The sequence below is a fragment of the Oxyura jamaicensis genome, chromosome 4, assembly GCF_011077185.1.
Source record: "Oxyura jamaicensis isolate SHBP4307 breed ruddy duck chromosome 4, BPBGC_Ojam_1.0, whole genome shotgun sequence".
Lineage (NCBI taxonomy): Eukaryota > Metazoa > Chordata > Aves > Anseriformes > Anatidae > Oxyura > Oxyura jamaicensis.
Window position 1 is genome coordinate 29,174,797 of NC_048896.1, and position 12,730 is coordinate 29,187,526.

Genomic DNA, 12,730 nt, shown 5'->3' on the forward strand with positions numbered 1-12,730 from the left:
ATGGAAGCGGTCATTCATATTTCATAATTAAATAACTGATGATGAAGCTACCAGCTTGTCAAGTAATAATGATTACTTATGACTCAACAATCAAAAAAGATTTGCAATGTGTGCTTTATTTACTCCAGTCATCAGCTTAAAGTTTAAGTTATGGAGCCTTTTAGCCTTTATGTCTCCTAAGAAGTCTGTGCAGCTGAACAAATTATATCTACAAGACAAGCCATTAGCTATTCCAACACCACTGTTACAACACATTTGTTAAAGAGCATCTGACCCAAGGAGCAATGACTGCACTTGAGGGCAAGTGGTTAAACGGCATAGGGGACCTCTGAGCTGCATGTGATGCTACTTTGGCCCTAAGAGGCAGCCGTTCGTGTGATAGGGTATGTGAGAGGAAGGGGGATCACTGCGAAGTCTCCTGAAGCAAGCCACATCACAACTTCAAGTGGTCATTTTATGGCAAGGAAGTTGCAGTATTTATGAGACGTATGACCTGGAATTTGACATAAAAGTACATAGAAGAGGTTTAAGATAACAGTGCATGAATGGACAAGAGAGAGGGACTGTAGAAGACAAAACAGTAACCTGGTGGAGTCTTATTTTGAGGAGCTCATTCTAGAGAAGAGCTAGCAGGAATACCCCAAAGCTGGGCTGGGCCAAAACAATTACTTCGCAGAGCACTCAGGATCCAGTGCTTGTCTTTGCTCTCAAACAGAATTATTAGGAGTTTAATAGGATGCTGAAAATATTAGAGTACATGCTGTATTTTGAAGTAGAAAAGCACTCTCAGATGAGATCGGGATAGATATTCATACTTTCCAATTTTCCGAGTTTTTACTGAGTCATTACCATGTCCTTGTTCCTTCTCTTTCTCATCGTCATCTGCCTAGGGTTTCCAAACATCAAACTGTTCTTAAACATAGACTATTACTAAAATACTATTACTATTATAAACTAGTATTCCTGCTATTGCTCATTAATAAAGTGACTTCTCAGAAATAATCCCCTAGGCTAGTCAACAGAGTAAAAGTTGTTCCATGAACAACTTTTCTGATAGCCAAGCATTAGGTAGGAGTATAGGGAAATACAGTAATTCTAGAGAGCCACTGGGGAGGAAAACAATATTAATATTAAAAAAGATGACACAATATTAATATTAAAAAAGATGACAACAGCCCCTTACAGAAAAAAGTTTACACAACATCAGAATATCACCGGAAAGCAAAGCTGTTGTTAATACGGGAATATCTCTCTAGTGATATAGCTAGGATGTTTATTTGAACAGTTTGTCCCTGTGAATTTACTGTGGAGCTCCCTTTCCTTTATGGCTATATTACATCACTACCAATACTGGTGGAGGTATTACATCCTAGAGAAATGTTCAAGCTGAAACGCCATATGAGAACTATATTACCAAGTAAGAGAAAACATTCACTAAGAAATACAGTTGTACAGCTGAATTTGCTGAGCTTAACTGGAGAGAAATCCTGAGCCAGATTTGTTTTTAGAGTATGTTGCCCTGTTGGCAGCTGCTGGCTAGGGAATAGACAGATCCGCTGCACTTTGTAAGTACTGTTTTCCAGCTGGAAACAAAAAAAGCTTTTTTCCTTCAGGGAGTTCTCATAGGAAGCATTCCACTGAGATTCTTTTCAAAAGTAAAGTGATTTATGCATGATTTATTACTCTGAAGACTTTTAAACGAAATATTATCTTTTTATAGTTTAGGCATTTTTACATTTTATTTTTTTTAACTTGAAAGTGTATCTTTAGCAGAGAAAGAGCTTCATGCCTCTTTTTTCGTGGTCTCAATACTGCTGACAACACCATAACAAACATCTATAACTACTACAAGCCACTTTTCAAATAGGAGTAGAGGCACCACAGAGTGATATGATGACATTTGCATAGAGTGACATATGCAGAACAGATTCATAGATAGAAGCTGATTTCTACCTTAGTCACTAAAAATATTCCAGATAATAAAGCACAGATTTTTCAGTACTTTCTCTAAACGGTCGCTATCCTCCATTAGGTAGTTAGATTATATCAAACCTGAGAAGGTTGCCTCTTGGTTGTCTGCAAAATAATTTTCACGCAATATTAGTGTATTTTGTTAACCAAACGCTAACTACTATAAAGCATTGTCTACATTAGAAATATCACAGGAAAAAATGTCTACAATATCTTGTTAAATATCTCTAAGAAAAATCTTGTATTTCTTCAATTTTAAGATCAACTAAAAATCACCTGTTTGGTTAAACAAAAATGATTGCCTCTCCAATCTCTCAATCCAGCAAATTGAAAAAAAGAAATCTTGGCAAAAAATGCAACTGGAAACGAAAGAAAAATAATTACATTGGAACAGTTTCACCCTAACAATGTGATATTTAGTCATCTTCAGTCCAATCATCTTCAGTGCACTAGAGCTATACCTAATATATACATACATTTAATCTCATATCAACTACTTCACGTGTGTACATAGCTACTTAAAGTAACTGTCTTTAACCACTGTCCGGACTTAGGCCATCAAGCCGTTTTGACATATTAAAATAAAGGATAATATTAGAATATATAAATATTTATAGTTGCAGTAAGAAAAATAGCAGGTTCTTTGTAATATTATGAGCTAATATAATATCATCCATAACAAACAGGATTTTCCAGATTACAACCATAAAGTTCTCTAATTCTCTTAAGGACTGATAAAATTTCAATGTTTTATTCCCTAAAACCCACACTTGCAGATCACATGTCCAGCTCCCTTCTTCTTTAGTTGATGGGGTGTCTTTAAGTAATTACTGACCTGCCCAAGCAGAAATACTGCCTGTTTTTAGGCGTGTATGATTTCTGCTGTGACAAGTTTTGCTTGAAATTGTTTGTGTTTGTAGCACACAAAGTATCACCAGCAAAACCAAAAGGCTAAAAAACAGAAAATTTCATAAGAAAATAATTTAAATGCATCTCTCTCATTAAATACATCTCTGTCATATAGGCTTCCCAAAAACCAGCAGCTAGATTACTCTCTCATTCACTATTGCTGTAAAGAACCACCAGAAAAATACATGGACTTCACACAAGACAGTCTCCCTTGCTGTCACCCTCTGCTCCCAGCTCACCTTCCCTTGCAAAGCAGGCTGTGCCTGCAGCTCCCTGACACACGAAGTGGCTATTCAAGACTACAAACAGCTGGAGGAATTAGTTTAGAAACTGCTTATTAAAATGCAGGATCCCTCCCTCCCCAGCACATATTTCTCTCTCTATTCTTTGCTCTGTGCTCTAGTTCCAGCTGGACTATGAGGCTGTTATTGACTCAAATGTACCTTAAAAAGCCAAATACATAGAGTGATGCTTGTCTTTCATGATGGCACAGTATAGCACAAGAACTTTGAGTACAGCTGTTATTCAGCCACACTGACCTTCTGTTACACAAAGAAATACAAGCTTTGCACAATTTTAACAGGAAAAAGGAAAAAGAAAAAGCTTTTACAGTGACCTCTTAGCTGGAAATCACAAAATATTTAAATTTAAAAAAAAAAATAAAAATCCCAAATGCTCAGCTATTAAGTGATGAGAATATAAATCAAACCCTTATTGACATAATGCCCATGCTCCAGAATAGCATTCTGTAACAAGGAGAGGTTATTCTGTAATTTATGTAAGATCTAGCAAATACATTTGGTTGTGTGGAGATAAAAAAATATTGTGACCAGTTTACAGAATATATATACATATATTCTTGTGTGTCAGACAACAAAATCTTGCATACAAAAAGTGACACTTCAAAGGAAATTTCAAATCTACCTGTGAAAGCTATAATGCTATTTTCTACTATAGTCACTTAATAATGTTTTAATAATTTAACACTTAAACTTTTCAAGCAGCAATCAGACACCATAATATCTTAGCGAGTAAAGGTGGCTCACTAAGAAAAAATAACAAAATAAGTAAAATGTCAGGAAAAAGCAAAGGAAAGCCAAAATTACGAAGGAAACAGCTGTAATGATGGACACATGAAACTAAAACATGGGCTGTTTTGTTCTTATCACCACATGCCCTGCATTATTACATAATGTGATCCATTGACCCTACTGAGCTGAGTTCCAAGAAACTGCTCCGGCATAAGAACCACAAATTAATTCTGCGTATGTTTTACCCATAAACTTCTCACTGGAAAAGTGGTCTCTAAAATCACTTTAAACATGTTAAATGCAGAATAAAAGATCCTTCCATACTTCATACCCCTTAGCAGATACTGCTCTTAATAACTACTTTTGTTTTTAAACCTGACAGCAAATGTTGTAATGCCTTGGAAAAGCATTAGCAATCCCTCACATATAATCCTTTATTCCTATCAATTGCTGTTTACATGGGTGGCTGAAAAGTGAACCCCTCCTTTTTAACTGGAGGAAGGATTCTCATTGAACTATCAGTTTTATGCCAACCAGAGGCACCCTCAGACAGCTTGAGCTGGGAACCCTGAGCCAGGCTTCATCTGGAATTCTTGGGGAATCTGAAGCAAAAGACCAAGCTTCAATACGCTTCATTTCTACTATCTGCCATAGGACCAGAATCGGATGCCATTAAATCTTTGTTCACCTTTGTTCTTCTTCACATGGGGACATGTATCTGCTTGGCTAAATTCAACCTACACAATCGTTGTTATTATTCATAGTAGAATATGTGCAGGCAATATATTTATGGGTATGCATATGTAGTGTTCCTAGCTTTTGTTCTGGAGAACGAATGGCTGATAACTACTGTATTATTTATCAGTTAACTTTTTTTAAAAAAAAAAATCTTAACGATACCTTTTATTTTTCCAGCACTAGGTGAGATGGGTTTCATTTCACTGAAACCGTATACAGAGTATCAAACTGTGACATATTCTCAACATACAAGACATGTTTACCTTTGAATATGCCTTAAGTGTTTGGCATTGTTGAAATAATCGCTGAATGTTTTTGCCAATGTCAATATGTGTATATTACTTTTGGAATGAATTTGTATTTGCACAAGCTCCTTCAGCTGGCCCAGAGGAAAAAATAGGGCTTTGGTTCATCTTACAGGTTCATCATGGCAAAGAGGGGGAAGAAGAAAGAAAAAGCATATACAGACTTCTTTCATTTACCTCTTACATGCGTTTGTTGTCTATGCACTATATACACAACCCTCTCAGCAACACTCCTGTGCAAACAAGCCAGATACAATTTTATCACTACTCCATGGTATATATGTGCCAATTAAAGTCCAGCTATACAGATATTCTGTTTTTAATCACAGCAAAGTGCTAATAGATCAGTTGACTGTGAAAATCCTTTTTGATTAGTCGAGCTATGTAGACTTTCCCCTGCATATAGCTAGCTATATGGAAGCCCTCAGACATCTTGGTGCAGCCTACATACCAAACAAGGGGCTGGGATGCTGCACAAGCTGGGAACGTCCTTGGGTCCTTCAGCAGAGACACGAGTTCCCAGCTCTCGTGAAATAAGCCCAGGCTGCAGCTTGTCTTCTCACTCTGAAGAGCCACTTTTGCATTTTAATACCTCTCTCCTCCTCTGCTCTGCAACAAACAGGCCATATTTAGCAACTAACTTCCTCCGTAAACAGGATGACTGCAGTATCAGCCCCACAGCAACATGATGATCCTGCATCATTTTCTTTCTAGAAAGTCTAAATGAGGAAGTATAAGGAAGAAACATTGGTGGGAAAAGACTTTTAATTAGCTGAATCTTTAACATAAATAATTTGTGCAGTGACACTATATTATCTGATTGCGCCTAGTAAGCTCTGCTGAGAAAAGCACCTGCATAGCCACATCCCCAGCCTCGCACAAGGTCTCAAGGAAATCTGCTAATCACTACTACCATCCGTGCTACAGCTCCAGCACACAGTTTTGCTCTTGTGAACTTAAGCTTCCTGGCACTGCGTCAGCATCTTGAATAAAAGCAAAAACTGCCATAGTGTCTCAGAACTCAGAAGGAGATGCTGAGCGCCTGGAAAGCACAGCTGGAAAGCTGATGTACTCAGGAGCCCCAGACACTAAGGTGACTGCTTCCCTGGATCAGCTACTCCACTTCTTTTTTTAACTGAGAGTGCAGAGATGGCAAAAGCAGCCTTCCCACACAAATCAGCTTAAAAATGCTTTTGAGATAATATATTGCATTAGGAATTAATTACGATCATAAAGGAACTTAATGACCTGGGAAATTTTAATTTATTTTTGAGACCTATATGAGAACTAACGTACAAAAAATTGAGATTGAGATTTACTGCTTTATAATTTGTTCGTGCACTTACTCAGAAGTTTAATAGCCTAAATAATTACCAGTCACAGTCTCATTCTCATTAATGGCATAACATTATGATTGTTATATATATATGCATACACATACATAATTTATGGAAATTTAAATTATATACTCACTGGTTACCATGAATTTTTTGAAGTAACTAATATTCTTTGATTCTAGTTCAAAAGTCTTTCATGATAAAAAAAAATAAGAATTGCTCACTTAGATTACACTGTTTGGTTATTAATTTTTTTAACTACGCTTGTAGAAATATATAAGAATTTTTACATCAAAACATTAAAAATGAAATCGCAAGTGCTAGGTATTTTAATTAAGAGTAGCTACATATTATTGTTCAGACATATAGTGTCTTTTTAGAATTCTGAACTATCCCATTTGTGACATAAATCATACAATGAGATACTCCCAAGAGTTCAGCTTGTAAAAATGACTCACAGTCAGAAAAAACGTAGTGTACCGCTGATCCTACCATCTCAAGCAAACAAAACCTTTCTGGACTCAAAGCAGGTGATTAATTTTGGTCAAGCTGCAGAGATTTAAAACAAAACTCTCAAATACTTCTCCTTCATTTAAGGCATATTAATGTACAGCACTCACTGCTCTGCCTGGAGGGGAGGCCATATGGGTATTGCACATGGTCTAGCTTCAACTTTTTTTCTTATTCAGCTATAAATATGAAAAAGAAATGAGTGTACGTGATTGCTGTTGTGTCTTTTTTCTGCACCTTTTTTTTCCATAAAAAAATGTTTTTGTAAATCGTTTTGCTACACATTCTCTTGTTCAAAGCTGTTACGGTAATCTAGCAACCATGAAAACATGGCAATCAAATATTTGCTTAGTTAACTTCTGCCAGACCATTTATAATGGCAGCCATAAGCTATATTGATGTGCTATTATGATGATCTATCTTTTCACACGATTAATAAACATTGGTATCAATATGTAATCGAGCAGCTATTAATTCTCACCTGTAAATAGCTGAAATAAGTAATATCAGTTTGATATTTAAAGTTATAAAATTCTTTTTTTTTAACCTCACGGGGTGATAAATTGCAGTTAGAAAATAGAAAGTAGATAATAGACGTGCCTGTGTTTCAGGAGACCTTGTATGATAAAAATATAGTAAATCATAAATTGTTATTTTAAGAAGAATATTTGTGCTTCAAAGTTACTATTCCCTAAGTAATAAAAAAGTCTTCTGCTCAATAGTGATAAATAACCACAAATGTGAATGGTTGTTTTTGCATTTAGTGCACTCATTCGGAAAAGAACTACTCATTGCAAAATACAGTTAATTCTCTAAAATGAATAAAGGACAAAGAATCCCCAAACCAACTAGCAGCCAGCTCCTCCAGAGAGCTGGAGAAAAGAGCTCTCTCCAGCTGAAGAAAAGCAGACCTGAGGAAAAATGCAAAGTGAAATTTTAAAATCTGGCCCTAGATATTCACTGGCCTGACCTCATCAGACTAATAATGCTCTGAAATATCCAGCCCAGTGCTACAGTTCTTTTTTCCCCCTTTTATTTTCCTAATAATGGCTACTGCCAAATAAGTGCTGATTTGGTTTCAGGAGTGACTATTTAAAAGATATATTGGAATAAAAGGGAAAAGAGAAATCTACAAACCAGGACTTTTAACCTCTTATTGAAATTGTTATGAAAACTAGGTGAGGAGGGAAAAAAAAAAATTAAAAAAGAGTATTGACAAAACCTATAAAACAGGAACATTTCTGACTACTAAAGTTAATAATTCCTATATCACAGTGTTATCAACCAGTGATCATTTTGTTAGATTACACCTGCTAAAATGTCTAGAAATTGTTACAGCAGTGGAGCATTTAATTTTGAACTGAATGATTCAAGTCAAAGTATAATTTAATGATGCAGAGATCTCATCCATTTCCTCATATTTTAACTGTGAAGCTACTGAACTGTGCCAACACTTCTAATTCCTTTAAGTAACATTTGTTCTTCTATGAGCATTGAAAGGACTAGGAATAGGATTGTGGAATACTAAGTAATTAATATATTAAAGAATGCATTTCTGAGATATTAAATCTGTGCAAACATTAGTTTTGCATGTGATTGCTGAACTCAATAACAAAAGGTCGAATACAATATTTTTCTACATACAACACTTGGAATAGATAGGATTCTGTGTAGTCTGTAAGTCACTGTATCTCTCTCTTTTTAAATTCAAACACAAGTATTCCAGTTGCATAGTATGCATTGAGGTAAGACAGCAGTAGAACATTAAATAAATAAATAAATGGGGGCATAGAGACTGGATCTGATTTGAGAAGAGGCTTAAACTGTTTGAACAATGGCAATAGTAACCAGTGCATTTGTTCTAAGAACTAGTTAACAGAAGCAGCACCAGGCTTGCTAATATAGCGCAGTTCTGCAGCCTTGAGCCTGTCACACAGTATTTAATGTGTTCTGTTCCTTGTCTCAAAAATGGTTGTTCATACTAATACTAACAGCATGTATAAAAATCTAATTATGCACAACCGAGACAGCTGCCCCATCCATGTTTTCTTCTTAATCTACGACTGCAATCATTATATTTACAAAGATGTTACAATAGTGCGTAAGAGCAATCTATCTGGTTATAAACGGCTTGCATGTTCTGAAGGAAAACAAGCGATTCAGCCCATTCCTTGACCGGCAGCAGCATTACTGACATAAATGAGAAAAAGGGACACAGCTGGGTCCCACTGTTTCTAACGTTTTCCACTTATGGTTCAAACAGTAGAAATAACGTTAGCTTAGATTGAAACTGACATTTTCAATCAAGTGAGTGGACTTGCGCTCAACCACATCTTTATATAACATTGCAAGTAACTTTCCAACACTGAGTTTGGAAGAGGACATATCTCAAGTCCCGTCCCACAACCTTAGCATGTACTTGAACTGTCTCTCATGTAACCTAGATGTACTGGGAATGGCCAGAGATATCCCATGTTGAACGTCTGAAGAACAGAAATGGAAAGAACAACAAATTTGGAAAGTACAACAGATAACAAACAGGAAAAAAAAACTCAAATACCAGGAGAGTGTAGATACCTTAGACCTAAAATAAAGGTAATGGAATCCTGTAACTCAGATCTCTGGTCCAGCTTTGCAGATGACCTCAGAGCTAGCAATACCAGGTAAGCTTCACAACCTAGCTTGTTATGATAATATTCAATTGTGACAACTGCAGTGAGAAAAGAGTAATGGGAGACTAAGAGAGGGGGGAAAAAAAAGAGAGTGAATTATAAGCTCTTCTTTTGGCTTGTCTTCTCAGCAAGTCTCTCTGATCGGTGTTAAATTTGAGATTGCAAATGTTCCTCTTTCTAGACAAAGCAGAATTCTTGCAAATAAAATATTTGGTTTTCAAGAAATTTTGTTCTCCACAAATTTTCAAAAGTTCTTGTTGGTCTGGATGACCAAATGGGAGCAGGAAAGCATAAGGAAATGACTAGTAGCAGCCCATGTTTTCTTAGTCTACAACTGCAATCACTACATTTATAAATATGCCAAAATATGGCATCTGTTGTGGTCTTTAGAAAGCTTGCCTAGAAGGGCCATTATCAACTGCAACAAAGAGAGACCATGGTAGTCGAATATATATGTATATATATATATCAATGTATATAAACATACGCAGGAGAGAGAGAGAGATGTCTGTTCTCAGGTGAGGGATTGTTTTGTTTTATTTTGTTTTACTGCATGTTGGCTTCTGTGAACTTGGTAGTACTGCATGGTAGAATAATGTAAAAACAACAGTAAAAAAAAATGATGGAAAAAATAAAAAGAATGTGAATTCTTTTTATAAAAAATAAAGAATGTGAATGTGAAAAGAATTCATGTATAATTTAGAAGTAGAGAAAAATGATTGCTCTAGACAATGGTTAACAGAAAGGGTCAATAAGTGCTGGAAGTTGAAAGGCTGGATTTTTCCATACCTAAATGGAAGCTTCTAAGTTTCCTTATCATTTTTTAAAATCATTGCAAACTACAGCACCAGCCTTTGGATCCCTGTATTTGTTCTGTAAATATTGCTGGCTTTCATGCATGCTATCATTTGTTCTTTTATCACCAAGACAGGACAAATATCAAGAGGGACATAAAGCCAAAGCATATCTGTCTTGACTGTAGCAAGCCACCAGGCAATACTTGGGGATTAGTTTTAGACACCTAAGCCATAAATATTTCACTTCGGTGCATTTATTATTTTAAAATAAAAGACCATAAGAGACTATGCTGTTAGAGAGACTGGTTTTGTTTTTCTTTGCTTTATAGAGCTTGATTTTATTACATAGTCTATTGATTTATTTTACATCTGAATGTTTTTTTCAATAAAACATCTGTAAAATGTTATTATACTTCATTAAAATATATATATGTATTGCTTCAACAGTCCTTATGAAACAAATCTCAAGAAATCTATCATGCTTTTCTGTTGAGCATGCACTCCAGGTCTATATTAGTCTAACAGATTCTGTTAGAACGTGATAATAAACAGAGGTAATAAAAAGATAACATGATAATAAATAATCAAAGAACATTAAGGCTTTTTTGGACTTCCCTGTCTCTTGTTAACTTCTGGGTTCTTGTAATTTTAATCAAGTTTAGAAACATTTAAATTACTGATATGTACATTTTTAATCTAAATTTAATTCAATTTAGTATTTAGCATGCACTTCGTATTCTTAATTTTATTTAGTCATCAGTTTTTGTTCTACTACTATGTTTAGCTCTTGTTTCCTGCTTCCACACAGGAGATGCTGCTCAGGTACAGTGCAATGCAGCACAAAGTTTTGAGGCATGGCAGCAACAAGTCCTCCTGATAGTCTGCAGCTAGGAGATTTGTTTTTCTTCTGGGGATTTATTGTAGCATACTGCACGCACCAGTGCACCACTGTACCCTAGACCTCTCAGAAACCATAGAAAGAGCATGTCAGAGCTAGAAAAAGGCAACAATGATCTTTGAACTTAGGATTTCAGGAGAAAAGAAATAAAAGACTTTTTCAGACATCCAGTTTGAGTCTTCATTATATTGCAGAAACAAAAAACAATACAAACCACTTTAAAATACTGAATACCTTCAATACCCTATAGAAGGGTAAAATTTCAAGTGCTACTGATACCTAAAATAGTTTGGGTGTATTCCAGTATAGCTTTAGCCTATCTAATGGACCTACTTATAAGTCCAATAAAAACAGCTGCTATATTGCTACCCAAGGAAGATTTATCAATAAAATATCTTACGTTAAACGTCAGCTTCCAGAGGCTCTATACAAACAACTGTGATGCAAACTGAAACTAAATCTTCCTTACAAACATATTCAGTAACATCACTTATGTCCCCCACTCAACAAACATATGACAATAGCAATCACATCAGCCTCCCATCAACACTGCCTTCCAAAAGAGAAAGGACTTTGTCTGCTGTAGAAAGGCTGCAAGAAATGCCCGTGCACAACTTAATTAGATATCATTAATTATCAGAAAGTTTGACATACCTAATGCAGAAAACTCTCAGTCACTGCTAGTCAATTACCAGATGTACAACTGCAGCACAGAGATCTTTTTTTTTTTCTGATAAATGGTCTTTCAATTGGACACTGTTAAACGGAATTGAAAATGTTAAACAGATAGTTGACAAATATGCCCTTAAATGGGCTTGAGACTTTTTAAAATCAAAAATCTAGTTCTTACGGAGGTTTGTACTAATTAGAGTTTGCATCAGTTTTTGGTAGTGACCTGCAACTTTGCTATCCCATTTTCCCCTCCTCAGTTTGTTCCAGTAATAAACTGGATTTCTCTTTAAAATTAGTGAACTGATCCCTTTTATACTACAGCAGCACAGCATTTTTCTCAGAACCAATACACTATCATCTTTCTCAACCCTTTTAATACTACAAACACCAATAGGAAAACATTATTTTGAAGTATTTTTCATTCTCAGTAATCTACTTATGAAGAAGAGGAGCAGGTATCTTCTACTATTAAAAATAAAAAATCCTTTATTACTGTCTCTACATGCATAACATGCATGCCTGGATGCATCTCAGAATTTCTAAGGACTGTTTGTGTGCATGTATATGCATGTATACACTATACACGTACACATATACACAATGTATGTATGTATACACACACATTTACAGCATCTTAGCTGCCAAAAAACTGATCTGGCCAACAATCTAACTTATGCAAAAGGAATCAACAACATATAGCCCATGTCCCACAGTAGTATTTTATGGAACCATCATTCTTTGAAAGACATGTAATTGTTCTACTGTTTGCACATTTTATTATGTACAGGCAGAAGAATGAAAGGAAAGAAAAGAAAGAAGGGAAAGAAGGGAAAGAAGGGAAATAAGGAAGAGAAAGGAAGAGAAAGGAAGAGAAAGGAAGAGAAAGGAAG

At 35.6% G+C, this 12,730-nt stretch overlaps 1 long non-coding RNA gene across 3 annotated transcripts in view; it reads right to left on the bottom strand.

Moving 5' to 3' along the window:
• Window positions 1-12,730, bottom strand: part of LOC118166843 — a 32,031-nt gene that overhangs the window by 13,427 nt on the left and 5,874 nt on the right. For all 3 annotated transcript variants that reach the window (XR_004750750.1, XR_004750749.1, XR_004750751.1), the window contains one exon: window positions 11,823-11,924. This is a non-coding gene — a long non-coding RNA (uncharacterized LOC118166843). The remainder of the gene's footprint in view (window positions 1-11,822; window positions 11,925-12,730) is intronic.